The sequence below is a fragment of the Mus musculus genome, chromosome 2, assembly GCF_000001635.26.
Source record: "Mus musculus strain C57BL/6J chromosome 2, GRCm38.p6 C57BL/6J".
Taxonomy (NCBI): domain Eukaryota; kingdom Metazoa; phylum Chordata; class Mammalia; order Rodentia; family Muridae; genus Mus; species Mus musculus.
In genome coordinates this window covers 22,754,560-22,779,517 of record NC_000068.7, presented here as the reverse complement: position 1 = coordinate 22,779,517, position 24,958 = coordinate 22,754,560, and the positions used below count along the sequence as shown (strand labels likewise).

Sequence of the window (24,958 nt, the reverse complement as noted above, 5' to 3'; positions counted from 1 at the left end):
AATGGCAGGAGTTAATAGTTATTAGGTTATGTGAGGAAATTTTGTTGGCTTCTAAAAGGATCAACTGTCAGCTCGGTGACCATTCCTTTGTAACAAGAGCTGTTTAGAGTAGTAGTTCTCAACCTGTGGGTCTCGACCCCATTGGGGCAGGACCAACTCTTTCATAGGGGTTGCATATCAGATATCACAAATATCAGATATTTACATTATGATTTCGAATAGCAAAATATCTAGGAAGTAGCAATGAAAATAATTTTGTGGTCGGGGGTCACCACAACATGAAGAAATGCAATAAAGAGTCACAACATCAGGAAGATTGGGTTTAGACTGGTTTAGATTGATATGTGACAGGATCTTAGGCATCTCCTGCTCATGAGTAGGCGAAGGCTAGGGTCTGGCCCTGGTTAGAATGGAGAGACAGAAAGGATTTGGCAGCATTGGTTAGTGATAAGATGCATGCTTTAGCTAAGGCCCATTTCAGTGGTTGAATGGGATTTGAGGAGGGAGCAAGGGGAGGCTCTTCTGAAGAGCCCTTACTAGCCTCATATAGGAGTTGGACAATGAGGAAGAAATTGGGGATCTGGTATTTAACAAGTTGAAAAGACCTAACAGGGTTCAGAACAACCTCTCAGTGACTGCTGTGAGAGAGTTCAGGGATCTTTATTTCATGTGCTGTATAGTTTTATGTTAACCTGACAAAGCTATAGCCAGACATTTGAGAGGAGGAAACTCTGAGTGAGAAAATGCGCCCATAAGACTGGGCTGCAGGCAAGTGATTGATGGGGGAGGGCTCAGTATGTTGTGGGTGGGGACACCCCTGGGTTGGTGGTCTTGGGTTTTATTATAATAAAGCAGGCTGAGCAAGCCATGAGGAGCAAGCTAGTAAGTTTTCTCTATGGCAGTGGTTCTCAACACACACACGATTATATGAATATATAAATACATAGTCATCATTTGTATGCATGAAAATTTCATAATAAAAATGAAGAGAAAATTGCCCATTCACAGCTTACTTGTTCTAGTGGCACTTCTGATTTCTCTCCAGTCTAACAGGATGTAGTTACCTGTACATAAATTTGCCAGCCACTGTATGGGAGCAGAATTTCTCTGTAATTACCCCCCTCCTAGAACACAGACATATCTCTGATGAGTCTGTTATATAAGTTCAAGTCAGAAAGATCTCCAGTAGAGTTAGAGAAAGGATTAGACTTACTGTGATGTTGATTTAATCAAGCCAGAAGGCCACCTGGAGGAATTTGGATATAATGAAGAATGAAAACAGGATTGGGCCAAAGGAGATTACTTTTCCAAAGACAAAGGCAGTAACTTTAGAATTGAGAATGCTATCTGTCTTCCATGTATTACAAGGCAAGTTTGCTTGGTTTGCTTGGCTCTCTTCTATTCATCCCCCCGCCCGCCCCTGGCCTGTTATGTGGTCACACAGAACACAACTTTAGTCCCATGTAGAATTATCACTGTCTGCTTTTCTCCCCACTTCTAGGCTACAATCTCACTGAGGGTTGGCCCCATCTTTTGCCTCAGCTGAGCACTTGCGCTTGATGTATGGTGCTGCTATCAAACTTCTCCAGGTCAGTATCAGCTCTTTTCCAGGTCACTGGCTATGTACATTTCTTAACCTGTCTGTGCTTTCATTTCAGTGACAAAGAGGAGCTGGAGTAGTACAAGTCTAGATGTGAAGATTAGCCAGTCACATGGTAATTAAGCCATCTTGGTCTGGTGAAACATCTCTAACTCTAAAAACCCCAAACCTTAGATCTTACAAAATCTGACATATTTTGGAGCACCAGTAATGATGTCACAAACAGAAAATTCCACACGAGACCATATATGACAGTTCAGAGTCCAAAATACAGGTACAGAATACCGAACTTATTCAGCCTTCTCAAGGGGGGAAATATTTCTTACACCCTTAGCTGAAATATATAAACCTTTCTCATGTACAGAAAAGTTTACAACTTTGCATAATGTACTATCCAACTCTGTGTATAAAGAGCATATGAAGCAAATGAATCTCATGTTCATAATGATTACCATGATATCTCGTGTATATGCAAACATTCTATCCTCCACTTCTCAAAAATCCAAAAAATGAAACTTCTGGTCTCAAGAACTTAGATAAGGGGTTTAAGTTGTTACCTGCTTAAAAAAAAATTAGGTACTACTGCCACATGGTGATCCAAAGGGAACCCAAGTTTCAAGAGAAAGAAGGAAATAGGTTTAATAACATGGTTCTTAGTGATTCAGGTTTGTAGTCAGCTCACAGGAAATGTAGTCTTGATCTGAAACTCCTGAGTCTGGACTGAGAAGTGTAAGGGCTTGGTGTGGTATTTTATCTTCCATACTGCCTCAAAATTGGAACCAGGGAACAAACTGGGTCTTGGGGCTTGAGACATTTTGAATCTCAATGGTAGCGACAGAATTTGGCTGGGAAGTAGGGACCCAACGGTGGCAGTGGTAGCTTCTATTCCCCAGCTGTCCCCAAGCCCTGCCTTCCCATCTGTTGAACTGGGAGAGGCATCAGGTCTTAGTGTTGCTCTCCTCTTTTCTCTAGGGAAGTACTATTTTTTCAGATATATTAAGATGCCTTTGAAAGTTAATTCTCTGACATAACTATTAAGCATATATACATCACTATACAACCAGTTTCCTTGCCAAATACCCTTAATGTATATTTACAATGTACATACAATATAATTCATTTATAGTGAATTCATATAATATTTGAACTTTTAAGATACTTATCATTTGGGACCAGATAATTGATATAAAACACAAATTTCATATTGAAAGGATCAATCATGTTAATTAAAAAATATTCAGTCTTGAGGCTTAATCTAACCTCATGCCACATGTCAGAGTTCAGACACAGACCTACAACATAGAATTTATTTAGCATCTCCAAGGGGCAGAAAAGGCATCCAGATACTTAGCTGCAATATACAATTTTTCTCACATACATAATTATCCAAAACATTGCATAACATTCCAATTATGTGCATAATGTCCATGCTTGTCTTATTTATTTTAGATTATTCCATTTTGAAAGTACCTAAGATCACTTATGATGTTCAATAATGTTGTAAAGGTTATAGTTTCATAGACTACAAAGCACGAATTGAATTTATTCTAAAGAATTGTAGATTTGTTAAAAGGCTTACTTATCAAAATAGGTAAAATGAAATAGAAAATGACTAGAAATAAATAGAAATAAAAAGCAACAATGCCATTTGAGAATTCAAAGTAGCACAACTCACACATTCATGGCAATGAAGTCCATAAATTGCTTACTATATAATATGAAAATATCTAGAGCTTTTTAAAAATCTGTGACATACAATGAAACTATAGTGGAGAACTATACACTCTCAGAATATAAAATTTCCAAGAAAATGTAGTGGATGCTGCAGAGCCCAGTGAGTATGTATAATTAATTACACATTTCAAAGTTGCATTTCTCAAAAACTAGTAACTCAGGATTGTTGAAATGCAATACAATGGAATGTTGGCAACTTACATAAGGACCAGAAATTACGTTGCTTTTTAAGAGGAATGTCTCAGAAACAAAACTCATCAAAAGTGTTTATATTTCAGCTTATAACAAAGTCTGTTGGCACATTCTCCTTTTCCCTCTGGAATTGAATACAAGATTGAAGCAGCATGTGATTCACCGGATTCCTTCTGAGCACTGTTAGTGTCTCCATTCTTATGTGGTATAATCTCATTTATCCCCGAGTTCCAGTGTGGTTAAAATAATGTAATTAAGTTCATCTCTGTGTGCTAGTATCCTAAAGATGTAGAGCAACAACTGGAATCTCTACCAAGTACCAGAAAGGTCACAAATATTTATAAGAATTTACAAGTTAAGTGCTAATAGTTTGAAGATGACATTACATTTGCTAGACTCTGAGTTCACTGATCAGACAGGAGACACCACCTGGAAGGACATTGGGTACAAGCGACTCTTTTTCTTATCTTCTGCTATCTTGCTAGCCAGCATTCCTCTTCAGGCCCACGTGCTCCCATTTTAGGGAGGCCCAGAAGGCAAAACCCTCGGTTTAGTATGAAAGCCAAAGTTTCTTTTCTGAAGTTTCAGTTTGGAGTCCCAGATTGGCGCACTTGCTTTTGTTCACACCATATCACTGCCGGTATGGAGGATAAACCCACAGCCTCTTGTCTGCTCAGTTTTCCCCTTTACTCGGCGTTCCCATCACAAAACTACTCTTTGAACAGAGATGCTGAGACGCTCTAGGAGAGCACATGTCACTCTGCACCTTGGTATGAAAGCTGAGAAATACATCGCCAAGGGGAATGAAGAGGTACACGTGATAAAGTCCGAGCGAGGGGCCTGTACTGGGGGTTCTAGCGGTGGTGGTGGCAGTGGTGGTGGTGGTGGTGGTGGTATACAAGAGCATTCTTGTCTTTCAATATATAAAGCATTTTCTGAATCTTCACTCCAAACTAAATTAGGAAACCCTTGTCTGGTATTCAAACTTATCCTTACCACATTTTTTACAAAGAAAAGGAGACTGAGAGGGAAAGACAGGCTTCAAAAAGCAGAACTGCAGTTAAAGTTTTAAATGAAGGGAAACACTTTGAGCTATGTGTCCTCTGACTCTCAAATGAGTCTCCTCAGACTACCACTTAATGTGAGGTGCCCTAAAATGCCTCAGGGGATGTTTTGTTTCAAGATTAGCTCAATTTAATGTGGGGTCCCTGAGACCTGGTAACATTTCTTAAGCAGAAAATCTGTTAAAACAAAACGCAGTGGGGAGAAGAGGGAGCCACAGGTCAAGAGCACAAGAGGTGCCCAGGGGACCTGAAGCTTCCTGGCTGCCAGGGGAAGGGGGGGGGGGCGTGTTCACGTGGCCGGTGCGTGGACCTGTGCCACAACTGTTGTCTCCCCCACCCCCATAGGACACGCAGTGTGGCAGCCTGAGTACCCCAAACCCGTGCGCAGGACTAGGGTGCCGCTTACCTTGACTGCTGGGAGGAGGGTGCGAGGGGGGCTTGCAGAGATGCGAGGAGGCTGTGCAGAGATGCGCGGGGCTGAGCCAGAGATGGGCCGGGTTGAGCCTAAGTGCACCGGAATGAGCAGAGATGAGTGGTTGGCGCCTCTGGGCTGGACCGGCCTCGAGGCGAGGACGTGGGCTCAGGGAGGAGGAAGTGCTTTGAGCCCTGCCCACCCGGCGGCGCAGACTCTCGGCTTTGCACGGAGGTGCTAGCTAGCAAAGCCCTGGAGGAGAATAGACAGACACCAAGCCCCGCCTAAAGGGCTCCGCAAGTTTAGCAAGTTCGGGTTGTTTTTTCCAAACCCTGTCCACCCCTGGAAGAAAACACTTCCTGCCCTAAGGTCAGAGAAAGCCTTCTCTCATCTGTGTGGGTCTTGTGTTCTTTGTAAGAGTCTGAGACTAACGCCCAGATGCTAGTCTGAAGGGTTAGTGCTCAAGGGGTGCTCAGGACTAAAAGTCTCAGATTAGCTGAGAAACTCCCTACAAGAGAGTTCACCAGTCAGTAACACCTGCAGGCAGTTAGTTCCCAAGGAGATCTAAATATCAACCTACGTTGGTTACAATTTTGAGACTTGAGCGGAACAGATGTAAGTTCCCTTTTCTGCCCCACAAAACCGTCAAGCTCCCTGAGCATCTGCGCAGCCTCCACTTCCCCCAAGACTGCCTCCTTTCACTGTTTTAATAAAAGGACCCTCTGCTTCTGTTGAGGCCTGTCTTCCGTTTATTTTCACATCGTGTGGATCAATCCCAATCTATTAAGTTCCACAAAGGGTAAAGGGGCCAGCTTATTTTGCAACAGCCTTCTATGTCTTTACCTCAACCCTCGCTGCACTTCCTCAATCTGCCATTGTCTAAGACTTCCTGGACCAGCCCAGAAGGGGACGTTCCAGTTAGGGTGGACAGAGAAGTGGTGCAGTGTGATGGCCTTTGTGCCAGAGTAGATCTTTCCCTGGGTGGAGGTAAAGGAAGGGCTCAGCAGGTGTCTGTTCTCAGTGGAGACTACTCTGATGATGGGCTGTGGTCCCTCCAACATCTTTATTTTTTAAAGTCAGAGTGTAATTGTCACACTGGCTGTCCTCGAACTTACAATGTATATCAGGCTGGCTTCGAACATATAGAGATCCTCCTGCCTCTCATGTGCCACCAAGATCACTTTCTGGTTTTGTTCTTATGATTTTGTTTGTTCATAGCTTGTATATCACAAGATTGACTGGGACTCACTCTGAGAGAAAGTGTTTAGGGAGATCTGAAAATACAGCCACTAAAATCAATTATGATTTTAAATGATGATTGAGTTAATTTCTCTTCCTCTACACAGCTGTGTCTTTAAGGGTTCACTGTAAGGCAAAATGGTGGAGACATGAAGATATAAATTAGACATATAATTAATTTCAGATAGTTCCAGTACTCAATGGGAGACTATATATAGTTTGTCTAAGAAGAACATAAACAGCAGTAACAGAAAGGATTGCTGCTTTGCTGGATGGCACACCCTACTCCACAGAAAACAGCTAATACACTGCATAGTCAACATGCTGAGAAAGAATAAAAGGTGACGGTATAAAGTAATGGTTATGCTGATAGGGCTTCTATGTCAATTGGAGTTGTGGAAAAAGATCAACCTTATGACCAGCATTTGAGTCGGACCTAAATGAAAGGAGCCATCCAATGATGTTAGGAGTTTTACACAAGAATATCCTAGAAAGAAAGGTTGATACCTCTAAAGTCTTCATTTAGGACAGCCCTTGAAGAGCCTGGAAAAACATCAAGGAAACTAGTAACAGTATGGCCTTGGGTGGCGAGAAGAGAATGGAAAAGAGACGAGGTTATGAAGGACACGATGACAAGATGGTTGTAGAGGCTGATGTAGTGAGGTGGGATGCCATTGAGAGCAACAGAAAGCAAAAACAAGCAACAGGATGGAGAGCGATTCTCCCGAAGAGAAAAGATGGTCAGAGAGTTCTGATGATAAGGACCAGTCATTCAGAAGCTCGAAAAGCATCCCAAGAGATGATCAATGGGGTGTGTTGAGCCAAGAGCAGAAAGATAAGATGTCAGGGTTGCAGTAGGGTGAAAGAGGCAGGCAGAGGTAGAGGATGAGGGGAGAATGTGAGCAAGAGCCGGATTAAGTAGGACCTGTGGTCAGTCAGAGGACTTCGGGTTGTACTGTAATAATAATGGACAGATAGTAGTAGGAATATAACAACTGGGTACGTTCTTTGATTTATTCTAGAAGTCATCATACGGTTTAAGGAACACTTAGAAAAGCAGTTGAGTGGGAGGAAGAGGAGAGAGAAGAGAGGGATGGAGGGAAGAGGGAGGAAGAAGAATATGAATGAATTATACTTAACTTTACCCTTACTGGTTTGTGGCAACACTTCAGATGAAACGGTTGGTTGTAAATGGTGGTTGCTGAACCCAACTTGTGGCTCAAGCCCCTAATCCCAGCACTAGTTGAGTTACAGAGGTGGGGGTGGGGAGCGAGAGGGGAGTTCTATGTTCAAGTATAGCCTGGAGTACTTAAGGAGATTTTTTTTTCTCAAAGAGAAAAATAAATATTAACATTAAAATAATGGTAGCTTCCAATAGCGTACTAACAGTAGGAACTGTGATTTGCTGATGGGCTCTGGGTGGAGATGGGGGACTGCCAGAGGGTTTAGAAACAGTGTGACCTGAGTCACTAGCAGCTCTGGTAACTAACCCAGAGGTCAGCCTCTATAGAAAGGTAAACAGGAACCACTCAAGTTAATCAAGTCAAAGATTTGTCCTCAAATCCTAAGGATAACAAAACTATGTTCAATCAGACTTGGAACTGCAATGGAGGGATTGTGTTTCAGAAAGAAATCACCCTGGCTGTACCATGGGGATTGCTAAAATGAAGAAAAGAATGGACACAGGGTGATTTCCAAGAAAGTTGGGAAAGAAATTATCATGGGTTTGTTTGTTTGGTAGCCATGGAAATGCAAAGCAATGGATGCATGAGGAAGATGTTTGCAGGCTCTGCTGGCAGGAGGCTGTGGTGACTGGACATGAATAGAGGGAGGGGGATGGTAAACCTGCATCTGGAGGAGATGCTCTGTTAGGATGGATGACAGTTACCAGGCAAGTCAAGCTTGGTCAGTCTTGGCACCTCTGTATGGAGACATGTCTGCATCAAAGAGAAAAAGCTACTTACCAGCACAGAATATACACAAAACCTGATTTGCTGAAAGGCACCATACTATAAAATAGAACACATGGTGTGACGTTATGTGATCATATAAAATAAAACTCAACCTCATTGTGTGAAGAAGTTGGGGAACAGGAAGGGCTGTGGTGGGGGTGGTGGTAGGGAGACATAGAAGTGGCCAACTCTGTTCAGCCATGGCTCTGGTGGACGAGTGTGTCAGAACTGAACAAATCACACGTTTGGAATGTGCAGCTTCCTGGATGTCATCTGTACCTCAGTACTGTTGGGAAAAAGCATTTTTTTCTTTTTTTGTTTCTTCTTCCTCCTCTCCTCTTCTTCCTCACCTCTTCTCTTCCTCTTACTCCCCATCTTTCTTTCTTTCTTTTCTTGTTTTCTTTCTTTTGGGGCTAGGAACTAAACTCAGGGCTGCCCACTGTGCACACCTACCAGTAAGCTACACTCTGGCTTTAAGAATAAGAGTGTACCTAGGAAACTCCTATCTAGCTCACTTGAGTCTAAGCTCCCATCGCCCTTCATTCCTTCTCATACTCTCTCTCCCTTTATTTTTCATTCCCTCTTTCTCCTTTCCTATCTTTTCCTCCCAGTCTTTGCTTAAAGTGAAAAAGGAATCTGTTCAAAATGGAAAATTCTGTATGAACAATTATTGACAAGGAAAACTTGTGATGACATTTTAAAATTTATCATCAGTGATATAAGTGGGTCCTAGTGTAGTCACCTGACCAAGCAGAGTTCCTAAGACAACAAATGAAAGTTTACTTGGCTCATCTACAGCCTATGGCTTCCGGTTAAAAGGATAAAATAATTCATTACTGAAGTTAAATCTTTAATTAAAACCACATTGAAATATTTTTCTTCTTTCAAATTGTAATTTGTTTTTCTCCTAAGATACAAAACAAATTGTCATTTTTTTTTTCCTGGCTTATGTTGGTCAATAAAATGGTATTTGATAAAATAGTTTCCACTAATACTTTCACATTATTTCAGCTTTTTCTTATCTCAATTCTAAAATGCATTTCATTGTTGTTTTAAAGGGAATCTTATTTGATTCTTTCCAAGGCCCTGTTTTATACTGATATGATGGTCTCCTATTTGACTCTAAGTGGGCAGGGCTATAAAGTCCCCTGCCCTTTCCCCTGGTCTCGAGGACATTCCCTAGTATAAAGCTCCCAGCACTCTACCTCCCATATTCTGGGTACACAAAGGAAACATCTGGCTCCCTCCTGTAATATGCTGTGCCTTGGCGACTATGAGCAGCATTTTCTGGCCCATTTGTTCAGCTTGCCAGGGAGGTGACTGTATCATCCAGCTATGGGAGCTTGGAGGATATTGCTCTGTCTAAAGAAGCCAGATGGGAATGAAGGTGTTTGTCCTGAGTGACACTCTCATCCTTGAAGTCTCAGCTGGCAAGAGAGAAGAGCTCAACACCTCTGTTTTCTGGGTTTCCCTCATTTTAAGTGCTTATGGATAATCTCTACTGGATATTCCTAACTTCTGAGGCTTACAAGAACAAGACAAGGGCATGGCACTTAGGTCCCAGATTTCTTGTGACATCCTCACCATGCTCACACCAAGATGTGTGCACAGAGCAGTGGAAGAAGTTGGGAAAGGGTCTTTAGACACGAGGAGGAACATGTGGAGGAAAAGAGATTTTGGTTAATTCTGGCAACTACTAATTTGATGGCCCCCTCAAGTGCCAGGACACCTGAAAGAATCATCTGCCAGGACCCCAACACTGTTGTCCACAGTCTCCCTACTCACGTTCTGCTCTAGGTTTATTCTTATTGGTCTGTGTTAATCAGTGTATCTTTGTTGGGACAAAAGACCTGAGAAAATCCATTTAAAGGAGGAAAAGCTCATTGTGACTCATGGTTTCAGAGATCTGAGGTTGTGTTGTGATTCATGGTTTCAGAGGTTGTGTTCTCTTGGATTTGTTGTCTCTGGCTTGCAATGAAGCAGTTCATCCCAGCAGAGTGCTTGGGAAAGGTGTTTCTCTTCTAGTGTCTAGGAAGGAGAAGGAAGGGGGAAGGAAGAGGAGGAGGAGTGGGCAGAGGGGTATGGGAAGAGGGAAGGAAGTAAGAGAGAGGGGGTGGGTCCAAACTAGAGACAGGTGGGGAGAAGGGTTGGAAGAGTGGAGAAGGGGACAAATGGGGTTGGGCAGCAGTAACCTAGATTCCTCTAGGTCTTCCCTGTTAAAGGTTCACAGTGCCACAGGATGGAAAGCCAAGCATTTAACACATGGGTGGAGAAGAGACAGTTATCCAAATTATAGTCACGGCAAAGCTAGAGTCTCACTCATTTGGTTTTTGTACAGATTTTATATGCTGTATAAAAATATGATCTATCTATCTATCTATCTATCTATCTATCTATCTATCTATCTATAGTGTGTGTGTGTGTGTGTAAATCAGAGGATAACCTGTGGGACTTACATGTACATTGCAGTGATCAAACTAAAGTCAACTACAGGAACATTTACATGCTTAGTCATCTCACTAGCTCACAATTATATGTTTATAAATGTACTGAAGAAGCCGGGCGTGGTGGCACACATCTTTAATCCCAGCACTTGGGAGGCAGAGGCAGGCAGATTTCTAAGTTCGAGGCCAGTCTGGATACAGAGTGAGTTCCAGGACAGCCAGGGCTATACAGAGAAACCCTGTCTCGAAAAATCAGAAAAAAAAAATAAATGTACTAAAGAATTTTGATTAAATCTCCAAATTAAGCTTTCTATCTTTATAGTAATTGATATTTATGTAGGTGTGTAACAAAAGTAAAAGACATCATTTTAAGTAAGTCTTTTTGTCAAAGTTTTCTTCTCATAAGAGTAGATGACAAAATAAATGTAGTACTATAGGCTCGTGGACTGAAAACCATTTTTTAAAAAGATTTATTCATTTATTATATGTAAGTATACTGTAGCTGATACTGTAGCTGTCTTCAGACACTCCAGAAGAGGGCATCAGATCTCATTACGGATGGTTGTGAGCCATCATGTGGTTGCTGGGATTTGAACTCAAGACCTTCAGAAGAGCAGTCAGTACTCTTAACCACTGAGCCATCTCTCCAGCCCTGAAAACCATTTTTTTTAATACACTGGAATGATTTACTTTCAAAACTAAAACGAAGGCCATTGGGTAGAAATCATGAAAAACCATGTTAAATCATTGCATTTCTACTCACATATGTGGCTATATGGTTTCTCTGAAGATTAGCTAAGACCATCTGTATAAGGAACTTAGTAGCTATTCAAATTGTTGCTAAGGAGTATTGGCCTCAACATACAGTTCAAGAGTTTTATTGGGGTTACTTATACAAATATGTGAGGGGTTTCTTACAGCAGAAGAAATTACTCAAAGACAGTTGCATCACCAAAGACCACTCAGCACAGGTACCAGTTGATGAAAACTTGGAAACCTGCCAGCAAGCTCAACAGTTTGGGAATATCTTTTCTAGGCAGTTCAGCTGGTGCCTCAGCTTCTTCCAGTCCACTTGACTGGTCTGAGCCTCTTCTAGGCATATTGGCTTTATTGACAGTCTCTCAGCAGTCCTTACTCCTTTGGGGAGGGAGAGTCTAGTGATTCTTTTCAGTTTCTGGGATTTCCTGAAGCCTTTGAATGGTTTGCTCCCTGAGCTTAAGGTGCTCTCTGTTGGATGGAATGTTCTATCGCTCCTTTAACATCCTGTGTCTTAAAGATCTTCCCTTCAGAATGGGTGGTTTTTGCCTTGGGTGATATTGGTATATAATAGAAGAAGATCTCTTTATTTACTAAGTAAACCTTTCTGTGCTTTCTTTAGAACTATGTGCCTTCCAACCTTCCCCTCTTACCTGGGAATCTCCGAATGCTCTTTCTTGTGGGTTAAAAATGGGGACCTGCATCCAGCCCAGGGCTCAAGCCACTGGACAAGGCGGGATTTAGGAAGTCTGACTGCACAGTGGACCCCAAGCTGCCACCAGGTGGGCGTTGGGTTGTGAGAAGCCGCTGGATCCCACTCCAGTGGTGGGGAAGGAGCAATTGGAGGTCCCCGCAGACCTGCTGCAAGCCGGCTGGGGGTCCCGGCCCACAAGGAGGCCGAGACCAGCAGGTTCTCACTCTTGGGCATCGCAGAGGCTACTGAATGCTGTGAAAGAGCTGAGAACAGCGTTGGCCAGTGTTGGGCTCTGGCCTGGGGCCTAAGGGGAAAGGGCAGGGGGAAAGCTGTGGCTTGCATGAGTGGGCGGGTTGGGTTGGTGGAGACTGTCTGGGAAAGCTATGAGGCTTCTTGTGGGAGGTGCGACTCTTTAAGGGAAGACCTGCTCCATTGCTCCAGCACGGGGAATCCCATGAGAAGAGGAAGTTCATGGTTTTAAGGTGTTCATTGTAGAAAGGCAGAGAGAGAGAGAGAGAGAGAGAGAGAGAGAGAGAGAGAGAGAGAGACACGAGTAGAGATTTAGAGGCTGGCCATGGGCATATGGAGAAAGGGGAGAAAGTAATGGGGAGAGAGGAAGAGCAAGAGGGCAGGAGTAAGAGAGGCATGAGCAAGAGGGAGAGGAGGGGCAAGCAGCTCCTTTTATAGTGGGCTGGGCCTACCTGGATGTTGCCAGGTAACTGTGGGGAGGAACATACCTGGCTGATGCCAGGTAACTGGGTATGGAGTCTGGACAACTCACATGACTGATGGCCACAAAATTATGGATCTGGGACTTTGTGTCAGGAGCTTAGTGACTGGGAGCATGGCAAACGGGCCTTTGGTCACTTACAGATTAATCTACTGGGTCTCCGGGGTCGCACACTTTCTTAGTGGCAGGGTAGAGACTAGAAACAGAAGCTGACAAGGATGTACAGAGGGAGTTTCAGGTACTCTTTCTGTAGTACTATACTGGAACTAAAGTCCACTATGGCACAGGTTGGAGCAGGTCAGTTCACCTTGACCATCTCTAACAAAGGATCTTATAATTTACAAAACTGTCTGTAGGATTTTGTTCAATCTTTTATGGAAGCAATAAATGATTTACAGCCCATAGATGCCCGTTTCCCTACTTATTTAAAACTTTTGGTAGATGAAATTATGTTTATGATGTACATGGTGCCGAATGCTAGTTGCAACATCATAGATTTTAAAGTTCACCATATATTATTACCAATTTCAGTCACCATGCTATACAACAGACATCTTTAGTTACTCTTCTTATCTACTCGGAATTCTATATCCCTAGATAATCTCTTTCCATAGTCCTTATCCACTTTATAACCTTCACTCAGTGACATCTGGGCCTAATGAATGCTGCTGTGTTTTTGCCAAGGGGCCATGGCTGCCACTCATTTTGTCAGTGCCTTTCTGCTATTATTTAGCTCCTCAGTCTGCGTTATGAGGTAATCTTCCTCGTGGTGCCCAGGTGGTGTTTGTGGTAGGCTCTGCTTAATGGTAGCCCACTTCTTAGTAGATCTGTCTCAACTGAATCAATCTGAAGCCTTTCCTAGTTCATAGCCAGTTAAGTTACTAAATTTATAGTTGATTTCTGACATGGGAAAAGCAATGAAAACTCAATGGAGAGAAACTCGAAGCTCACACAGACAAGGATGTCCTTGGGTTTCAATATGATGCGGTTGACAAAGGCCTTCTGACTCTTCATAGTTGTGACTTTCAGACATACACTAATTAAAACCTTAAAACATAGTGCAGGCCTAGACCAAGGACCAACATGTCAGACGGCACTTGCTTTTGATATCAAAGGAATCATTGTTCAGATTTTTGGTCAACAGATTTCTGGGGTTTTCAGAGTTAATAAAAGACCCATTTTTCTTTCCTTCTTAGACTCTACTCCAGATAAAGGATGGGAATAAAGAGCCAACAGTGGCTGACTAACAGCAGCAGCAATACAAACAGCAGCTCTGGTTGGTAAGCCTGAAGTGTAGAATTTGGGCGCAATGCTAGGTTCCTAGTTCTTTTCAGAGTTGAGCTCCCCTGGTCCAAACAGAGCTGCTGTACACGGTTCTCAGAGTTGCACATTACAGCCTTCATGGGAGCTTTTCAAAACTAACAGATGCTCGGCTCCCCGTGTGCAGTTCAGCTAAACCAGATCAGGTGGGTGGAGGAGGACTTGGAGATCTGTAAAATTCTCCCTACATAATTCTCAGGGAGTGCAGATGCTCGGAGGGTGAGGACCACTGGGACTGATAATTACTGAGACAGGAGAAGAGAGAGCAGATCACAGAGGCCCCCAGGCTTAGTGTGTTTGACAGTGAGAGCCAATGTGGTGTGACCTGCTTGTCTCAGTGAGAAACATGAGTGTGCAGTTTGGCTTTAAAAAAAAAAATTGTCAGTTACATAAAATTTCAGCTTTTATCTCATTAAAAAAGGTGTTTGCCCCATTCTTCTTCTGAGATCCTAATTGTGTGTATGCACAATGCATTTTTCTGTGTGATAACTATGTCTCAGGCATCTTTTAAAAATAATTTTAATCATTTTTCTTTCTCCTGGTGCTTTGATCTTTTTTTCCGGTCTCACTTTGTTATGTTGAGCTGCTAAGCATGATTGGTTTACTCCATAATTTCTATTATAGAATTCAGATTTGACTATTAAAATGTTTTGGTTCTCTGTAGTGTCCATTTTTATCAGATTTTTAAACATATTAATCATAATTAATCATAATTTTAAAAATCTGGGTCTTATACCCATAATATCTATAATTTCTTGAGTGTCTGTTTATTATTAGCTATGCTACTATACAGGCTTACTTATATATGTGTGGATGCCTGATTCTGAATCTTTGTCATTGTGCCTATTTTGTGAGGCCCAGGTTGGTCTCAAAGTGACAAGATCCTGTCTCAGTCTCCCTAGTGTTGGTATAGCAGACTAAACCATTGTTTTGTGATTCATTGGAGAAGATACTAGATGAAACACACACACGCGCACACACACACACACACTAAAGATTTTATATCAAGCTTATGTCTTTTTAATTTTAAGAATAAACTTTTAAAATTTGAACCTCTAAAGCTTTAAATAATTCAGGGTTTTTATATCCTCAAATTAGTTAAAGTCCAAAGCTTTATATTGGTACACAGGTAGAATATTTGGGATATTTAGCATATATTTAAGGCTACAGTTTTTGAAATTGGAAGTTGTATTATTAAAAATGGCCTCTTACTATCCTAAAAAGAAAAACTACAAATATCCAATAACTATATGTTGCCTGTGCCCTGAACAGCTCTCAGCTCAACCCTACCTGCTTTGGGGGCTTGGGGGCACAGAGTCAATGACACAGGCTCTGGGAGCAAGTGAGAATGCTGCAGCAAGCTCATCTGAGCACTGCTGCAAGCTCCTTTAATACCCTCCACCCACATTCCCATTGGTCCCAAGAAAGTAACTATTCTAAACAGCAGTTCCTGATTGGCTGGCATTATTTGCACCAGCAATCATTGCTCTCTCAGGCAGTTCTCAATCCGGTCTTCCTGCAGGAATGCTGATATCACAGGCAGTCCTCAATTAGGTCCTCCTGCAGGAGATGCTTCTGCAGCTGCATGGCCCCCAGTGTTTACATAGAGGCAGCCCTGCTGTTCCTGCTACACATCCACCCTTTTGTTTTTAGATTTGACAGCCTAGTTGTATCTGGAATGCCATTGCCTCAAAATTGTTGACCCCACCTTGGATGATTCCCAGTATACTGGACCATAACTATCTTAGGCTGTCCTGTCTTCCAGGATCTTACCTGTCATTGACTATCAGCCCTCAAAGCGATATCATTCTGGAGGCATGTCACACAAGGGGGAGACAAGGAACAGCCGATATGGTGGTCTCACACATCTCTGCCATCCAGGCTTTGATCACTTCCTTGGGAAGCCACAATTGGAATTTTCGAGAGCCATCAGCACCTGGAGGGTTGCCTTATTTATGGAATGCTGCCCGGAGATATGCTGTGTGAGACACTTAAAATAATTATTAATATGACCATCCCTCCCATCATAGCATAAGTGGCTATCCATGAGGGGTCAAACAGCCTCTTAATATTGTTCCATTAAAGAGACCACCACCCTTTAGGAGAGTAATGGAGCATAAATCAAGACAATTAGAGGGGCCACATAAATCCCAATTGCTCATAATAGTGTCATATCAAAATCTAATGGGATCCTTGTTAACATAAGGAGTAATATTGAAAAAATCATATGAGGTAAACCTCCACATGGCAAGTGATAATATTGGGTAGACCCCGATGAATTCTATACCTCTTCATCACACAGCCCCATCTGCTTTGATATGATTGTGGAGCCATACATGACAAAATGTGGCTACAGCTTTTGCTACAAGTGTATTCATCAGAATTTGGAGGATAATAATAGATGTCCTAAGTGTAATTATGTTGTGGACAATATTGACCATCTCTACCCTAATTTCTTGGTGATTGAGCTCATTCACAAACAGAAGCAAAGATTTGAGGAAAAGAGGTGTAAATTGGACCACTCAGTGAGAAGCACCAATGGGCATAGGTGCCAATTTTTAAAAAGTTTTTTTGGGAACTGATCAAGATAACCTTGATTTGCCCAATGTCAACCTCATGTTGGAATTACTAGTGCAGGCTGGTAGTGCTCCCAAGGGATAGGAAGTCCAATGGAAGTGAGCACGTGAGGGACCCTTGGAAAGCGAGGCAGGGGTTGATGTGGTATACTTGGGGGAATCTTCTGGTGATTTGTAATCAGCAAGGGAAATGTGACGTCTGAAGCCTAACATGGTGCCATAAGTTAGAGTAACATGAAAGTCCCCCTACATCACATTGGGGGGTAAGCTGGTGGTACCTCCTATATGGCCAGAGCAGAAGGGCTAGTGAGCAAGGGACCTTGGGCAGCAGCTGACTTGGTGCCTGAAGACTGGAGCTCTCATCGATAAAATCAACCTGCTTGCCCAGAGTAAGTGGGGGTGGGGTCAGTAATGGAAAGGTGAATATTAACCTGATTCTGGCAGTGTTTGTTAGGGGCAGCCACTACTTCCTCTGCGAAAGAATTCTTAAGACTGGTGATGACTGCAAGGAGGATGAAGACAAAGAATAATGGAGGGATAATTCCAGACTCTATCTCGTGCTTTTAGGCAAGGAAGAGAACACACATCCAGAGGTCAGGGTCCCACATGTTCTCTGGGGATATCCAGGGAGCCAATATAGCAGTCTCCTCCAAAAATTGGTCCAGGTCGTGAGTCTTAACCTTGAGACCACGAATAACCAGAAGGATTTTCAGAGACCTAATCTGGGGTTCCTTGATGGCAGAGGGGAGAAAACCCATGATGATGATGAGCACAATTGGAAACCAATGACGAACAGATGTGACAAATATGACAGAGGAGGCGATGGAAGTCATGATGTACTAAGCAGGAGACTTCTTCAGGTGCAGCTCAAAGGCCTTATACTTGGATGGTGTACCTAGGAAGGAAAAGGCATTTAGGAACCAATCCCTGGTACCACAACCTGGGAAACTAGCCCCCATGTCAGGTACCAGGAGGAATCCAGACCAAAAGTGAAAATGAATGGACAAAGACAAAGAAGACAGAAAAGATGGCCTCTGCTTGGTTATCGAAGCACGAAAGCCAAAAAAACCTGAGTTGAGTTATCTGATTGTCTGGCTGATTTCTTTAATTAATGCAGGTGACTGACCCAACTTGAAGGAAGACAGTAAAGATGAAATGAGCTCTTGGAATGTGCAAGAACTCCCCCTTAGTAGACGGTAGACACACATCAACTTGGTACTGGCTTCTCTGTGGGTGAGAGTCCATTTCCCAGAGACAGACATATAGAATGACCAGGGACAGTCCCAGACAGTCCCAGAGTGCTTCCTGTTGAGGGGGTGAGCTCACTGGCCTGATGAATGTGCCTCTACTTTCCTGATACTTCAAGGCCAAGAGCAGGGCCTTAGCCTTTCACCGTCCTCTACCCCCACACATAGTATCAGCCGAGAGGGAAGGAAATGATTCAGGGAAGAACTTTGCAAACGTGTGGGACGAGTGCATTTGCATGGGAGATGACAAAGCTGATAAAGGTTTTGGCCAGTGTCTTCAGGTCTGAAATTAAGGTATTTAACCATTTTGAGTTGACAGTGTGTGTATGTGTGTGTGTGTGTGTGTGTGTACGAGAGAGATAGAGATAGAAATATTATACTATATTTACTTCCCTCCCCTACTGCTATCTCCCCCAGTGCCCTCTTTCTGGTCGCCCCCACACGAGATAGTCTCTTTCTGCTTTCATATCATATATATCCCAACTACCCTCCCCTTTATGCCTTCCACTCTTAAAGCTCTTTCCCTTCCATGTTCTCTTTCTACTTACCTCTCTTTCTCTCTCTCTTTTCACACACACACACACACACACACACACACACACACACACACACACACACACACTTAAATCTGCATAGGAGATGAAATCTGCAGTGTTTGTCTTTCTGAGTCTGGCTTATTGTGCATAACATAGTAATTAACATTTATTTTTCTGCAAATTTTGTCTTTCTTTACAGCTAAATAAACTTTTATTTTGTACTTATAACATATTTCTTTACCCATTGATGCAGCTATAAAATAAATACATAAATGTCTCTGCAGTATATTGATTTATAGTTCTTTGGGAAGATATTGCTGAGTGATACAGCTGGGTTTTATGACAGTTCTGGCACCAGGGTTGTGTTTTTAAACTCTGTCCTGATTTCCCTAGGAGCTGCATTTCCTAACCGTGTAAAAGACTCCTTTCCCACACCCACACCAGGATCTGTTGTCTGTTTTCTCTAGATGATGATTATTCTGACTGGAATGAGCTAGAATCCAAAATTAGTTTTAATTTACATTTCCCCAACGGCTAGGCATTGGGGCAGCTTTCCATCCCTTCCTTTCTTCCTACCTTCCTTCCTTCCTTCCTTCCTTCCTTCCTTCCTTCCTTCCTTCCTTCCTTCCTTCCTCCCTCCCTCCCTCCCTCCCTCCCTCCCTCCCTCCCTTCCTTTTTTTTATCAGACAGAAGCTTTTAATTTTCAATTGCTGTTAAGTACTATTCCTGATTGGTAATTTCTTTTGAACAAGAAACTTTCTTTTCTGGGCCAATTTTTACAACACATAAAGAATCACTGAGCATTTAAGGCTAAGAACTCTTTTTTTTTTTTTTAAGAAAAACATTTTATTTATTTGAGAATTTTATACATTAGTACAGTAGTCACTCCTCCCTCCTCCAACTCATCCCATATCCCCACCACTACTCTCTCTTAAGTTCATGGCCTTGCCTTAATTATTCTATTTGTAATATGTAACCTGCTGAGTCTGTTTGGTGTTGCTTGTATGTACATGCGTTTAGGGATAGCCACTCGCAAGTGGGTAACCTATCAGTGACTCACTCTTGGAGAAGACTGACTGTTACTGCCTGTAACTTTTCATTTAGGAATGAGACCCCCCCCCCCATCTGTGTTGGCATGTCCTATGGTATTGTCACCAAGCAGGTCTTGTTTAGGTAAACATATCTTTGAACCTATAATTCCTGAGTGCAGCTTTCCTTTGTAGATTTAAGGCACCATCTCTCAGCAGATATTCTGTCCCTCTGCCTTTACAGTCTTTCCCCCACCTTCTTATGTGATGCATCATTCATATATATATACACATACATACACACACACACACACACACTATTCTTTGCAGTTTGGCTACTTTAGGATTTCTGTAGTAGTCTCCATCTATTGTAGGAAAAATAAAAACTATTTTTTGAAGAGGGACAAGAGCTGCCTTTATCCATGGATATAAGGATAAGGTTTTAGAATGGAGTTAGAAATTATACTGGTTTAGGAGAGTTTTAGGCGATAGTAGGTTTTAATGGAAAATTTTTCTTCTAGTGGTTGGTCAAGTGAATGCAATTCATCTCCAAACAATGAAGGCTATTGCTTATGCCCTTGGTTCATTCTAGAACCCGAAGGGAAGATTCTATTGTTGAAGACACCACGTACTTCAGATATAGGATTTAGAGCAATTGATCTGGCACCGATTGCTGCAAGCATTTTTGAATATTTATTGGCCATTTGCATTTATTTTTCTGATACTGCCTAGGCAGTTCATCTTGCCATGTACCGATTAGACGATTTGTCTCTTGGTTTTAAGTTTTACAGCCCCATAGGTAGTCTAGATTTCAGTCCTCTATTTGATGTGCACAGTTAGCAAGTGTTCCCCTACCAGCACCTATGCAGGCTGTCTTCACATTGGTGACAGATTCCTTTGTGGGGCAGAGGCTTTATAATTCCAAGCGTTCCCATTTGTCAATTCATGGATTATTATTTCCAGTATTAATGGGGCCCTTTTCATAACGTCCTCTCCTGTGCTGGTATTTTGAAGTGTTTCTTTCTATACATGTTATGGTCTCACATGTAATGTAAAGAAGAGGCTGTCTTCTTTTCCAGTGTATGATTTTCATACTCTTGTCAAAGATTAGCCAGCTACTGCTCTGTGGGTTTATTTATTGGTCCTGTACTCTATTTTTCCCAGTTCACCAGAGCTGTGCTCCCTTTAGTAGCATCTCGTCTTTGCATACTCGTGACCTCTGCTGGTCACATTTAGTTTTGCAGTTTGTGGTCAGCCATGTCCTTCTAACTCTCCTGGGATAGTTCATATCCCAGTTCTAACTTGGGGAGTAGGGGTATCTCTTAATGCATTGGGAGTTGACCAAGCAACCGAATCTGTATAAGGCAGACCTGTCTTAATATTTTCAAAATCCCCTAAACATTAGTCATCCTGCTAATGGGGTGGTGAATAGATATGTCTGTGGAGGAAAAGCACCCCATGGGAGCTTCCGGGTGTTTACACTGTACTGCAGAGAACCTCACAGCAGATAGGTGGCTTCAACAGATGAAGAGCTGTCAAACGCTAGACTTCTTCCAGTTGAGGAGGTCCGCTTCTACCACTAGGAGAGGTGCATTGCCCTATATACTTCACATCCTGAACTGAGCCTCTGGCATTTGTTCCTTTTGCTTTTCCAAATGCATCCCAGGGCTGTGCAGACCTCCTCCCCAAGGGATGTGGCAAGTTGAATTCAGGCTCCTTAATTTGGGATTGCTCCATAATGTAGATCCTCTTTAAGACTGCACTCCCGCATTCACTCTGTGTCATAGCCAGGGACAAGATGGAATTCATCATCACAGTTGATCATCCCTTTGCTAGAGGAATCACTGTCCTCCAAAACTTACTGTATTTGGACATTTGTGTGAGCTACAGGTTTGGCCTGAGGGTGGGACTGTCAGTCTCTTCATCCAGGCTACTTGGCTTGTCATTTGAATGAGACCCCACCTTTTAAGGTTCCAGGTGAGGAGCCACTTGAGTAGAGTGTACTGGCTAGTTTTGTGTCAACTTGACACAGCTGGAGTTATCACAGAGAAAGGAGCTTCAGTTGAGGAAATGCCTCCATGAGATCCAGCTGTAAGGCATTTTCTCAATTAGTGATCAAGGGGAAAAGGTCCCTTATGGATGGTGCCATCTCTGGTCTAGTAGTCTTAGTTTTATAAGAGAGCAGGCTGAGCAAGCCAGGGGAAGCAAGACAGTAAGTAACATCCCTCCATGGCCTCTGCATCAGCTCCTGCTTCCTGACCTGCCTGAGTTCCAGTCCTGACTTCCTTTGGTGATGAACAGTAGTACGGAAGTGTAAGCTGAATAAACCATTTCCTCCCCAACTTGCTTCTTGGTCATGATATTTGTGCAGGAATAAAAAACCCTAAGACAGTGGAGCAAAGTTTAGCTTCCTTCCCCTTCCCCTCCATCTCTCTCAAAGTATCATCTTTATGTCCAGGTGACCTGTCACTCCCTTTGAACATTAATAGGTCGTTTCCTCTGCTTCCCTCTTGGGAGTAGAGCCTTTGTTCAACACATCCATGAACAATGGATGAACAACGGGCAGGTGTACACCGCCTAATCACTGAGCAGCCATGTTGGTTATTAGGTCAACTGTTGCAGCATCACTCTGCTTGTGTTCAGGTAACCTTCATTTTTACTAACAATGACCTCAAAGTACACTAGTGGTAATTTTGTTACATAACACTGTTATAACTATTCTACGTTTAGTTATTACTATTAATATTTTAAGGTGCCTGACTTATAAGTTGAATTTTTTCAGAGATGTGAATTCACAGGAAATGTATACTAATAGGGTCTTCATACCAGCTGCACGTTTATGCATCTGCTGAAGGTCTTAGAATTGCATATGGGTTAATCTTAATTTTTTTATAAAGCATCTACAGAAGTTTCCTCTACCTTTCTTTCCTCCCCTTCTCTCTCCCCCTCTCCCCCTCTCTCTTCTCTCCCCCTCTCCCCCTCTCTCCCTCCCTTTCCCCCTTTCCCCTTCCCCCTCTCCCCCTCCCTCTCTCCCCCTCTCTCCCTCTCTCTCCCCCTCTCCCCTCTCCCTTTTTCCCTCTCCTCTTCCCCCTCTCCCCTTCCTCCTCTCCCCCTCTCCCCACTCTCCTGCTCTCTCTTCCCCTCTCCCCCTCTCTTCCCCTCTCTCTTCCCCTCTCTCCCTCTTCCCCTCTCTCTCCCTCTCCCCCTCCCTCTCCCCCTCCCCCTCTCTCCTCTCTCCTCTCTCCTCTCTCTCTCTCTCTCTCTCTCTCTCTCTCTCTCTCTCTCTCTCTTCTGTCTTTACCCCTGCATTTCTATAATAAAGCTCTAAAACCATAGAGAGTCTCTGCTCACCAAGATCCGCTGCACTCACTCTTGTCAGTGTTGGGAACCTCTCTTCCCTCATCCCTCTCTCCTATAACCCTGGTGGCTTTTGCAAAGTAGCTCAGGAGTAGGTAGGGCTGCCCCTTGACCACCCCCTGAAGAGTGGGTCAGAGGCTTGAATGCCCACCCAGGGCTGAGTGGAAAGTGTATGGTAGCTCTCTCTCCCATGCCTGACAGATCAGAGACTAGGTAAAACTCTGGCGGGGCATGGGTTTTTCCTCCCCCCTCTTCCCCAAGGCCCCCATTTTAGTTCCCAACAGATGAGAAAGAGAGAGTCTGTGTGTGACTGCAGCCTTGAGTTGGAGTTGAGGGGCAGGCAGATGGGGCTTCTGATCTGTGAAGCTGATTTTTTAAATTCTTATTGATTCTTTGTGAGTTTCACATAATACACTCCAGTCCTGCTCATCTCCCTATCCCCTCATCTCTGCCCTCCCCTTACAATCTCCCCCCTAATAAAAACACACACACACATAAGACCACCACGACCACCACCACCACCAACAACAAAGCATAGACAACATCTCATCATAGAAGCTGTGGTATGTCACAGTGTGTCCCACAGTATATACCTCTCTCCCCACACATCTTCACTTGCCAATGTTCATTGCAGTCAGTCATTGGTCTGGTTCCATATCTCTGGCTTCTGTGACATCATCAATATGGATCCTCACTGAGATTCCTCCCAGTTATTCTGTTGTTACCCTGTGTCATGGAGATCCTGCAGCTTTGGATCAGCAGGCCCTATCACATGTCCCAACCATTCTCATATGATATAGACGTTGGGGTAGGCCAACTCAGAGCGCTGGATCTGGGCCTGGGTGATAGCTGAGCTGGTTAGCTTGTTCCCTTATCCATAACAGCCAGGTGACTCTCTCGCACTGCTTAGGCTAGACCCATGCCTCCAGAGTCAGTTCCACTCTGCTGCCCAGTCAAGGGCGTGCCCACTCTCCCAAGTGCTGCAACTGTAAGGGGCTGGCTCACCTGTGCCTTCACCATCAAGGCCAACTCCACCGTGTTGCCCTGTCGAAGTGCAGGGGGCCAGCTCTCCCAACTACCATAGATGGCTGCAGAAGTGAGGGGGTGGTCAACCCCTCCCCACCTTGCACCGATATCACCTCAGAGCCAGGAGAGTGGTGGGGCTAATCCTTCCACTTTCTGCTCCCTCACTCCCAAACCCCATCTCCACCCTCCTCAACACTCCCCTGCCCTTCAAACCTCTGTCCTTCCCACCTTTCACCTCCTCCACCAGGGCCAGCATAGTTCCTGAGTCATTGAGGGGTAGGGCCAGCTGACCTCCTCTCATGACTCCAGGGTCCAGCTCTCCAGAATGCCAAAGGTGGGAAGGGGCAAAGGGTAGCATCACCTCCACAACTCATGACACCATGAGGCCGATTCTTAAGCTCACTGCAGCTGATGCCTTTGGTCCTGTGTGGGATTTACTCTAAGAGGCAGCATGTCTACCATCGTTCCCATTGGCAAGAAAACAAGAGCAAACTCATTATGTGAACGTTGAAGTCACTAAAACTGTAAAGTTTTAAAATAGGAATATAAGATGTGTTTGTAGTAGGGTTCCTTCACAGAATCTTTATTTATAAGTCATGATTACTAATTACTAAGTCATAATTACTATTTCTCTGGATAGGCTTTACTATGTAACCCTGGATGGTTTGGAACTTGCTATGTAGACCAGGGTAGCTTAGAACTTGGAACTTTGAACAGAGATTTACAAGCTTATGCCTCTTGAATGCTGGAATAAAGGTGTTCACTACTACACTTGGTTTCTTAGTAGCTTTAATATAGCACTTCATTTTTTTATGTATTTAATACTGTGGGAACTAGCTTATTATGGAGTGGCTTCCAACTGAGTATATTTCAATATTACCAGACTCTTAGGATCTAGGGAGCTTGACTGAAGTAAGCATATTGACTGTGAGTGTCAGGATGGGCCTAGCTCTAAGATTACACAGAAGTCGGTTAGAGAAAGTACAAAGGTTCATAGGAATAAGTTTTATGGTCTAAAGACAATGTTCACAAAAGAGAGAGAGTCTGAGAT

General features: G+C 43.2%; 1 protein-coding gene across 4 annotated transcripts in view; it reads right to left on the bottom strand.

Moving 5' to 3' along the window:
* Apbb1ip (amyloid beta (A4) precursor protein-binding, family B, member 1 interacting protein) overlaps positions 1-23,547 on the bottom strand; it is a 119,683-nt gene extending 96,136 nt beyond the window's left edge. The window contains exons 1-4 of one of the 4 annotated variants that reach the window (XM_006498186.3): positions 23,475-23,547; positions 17,145-17,608; positions 15,911-16,127; positions 4,997-5,254 (exon numbers count right to left, since the gene is read on the bottom strand). The gene's annotated coding sequence lies outside the window, so the exon portion shown is untranslated. Of the gene's footprint in view, positions 1-4,996; positions 5,255-15,910; positions 16,128-17,144; positions 17,609-23,474 lie in introns of those variants that run through there. The other 3 variants (XM_011239139.3, XM_030251888.1, NM_019456.2) reach the window with 3 other exon arrangements.
* Positions 23,548-24,958: the final 1,411 nt, after the last annotated feature.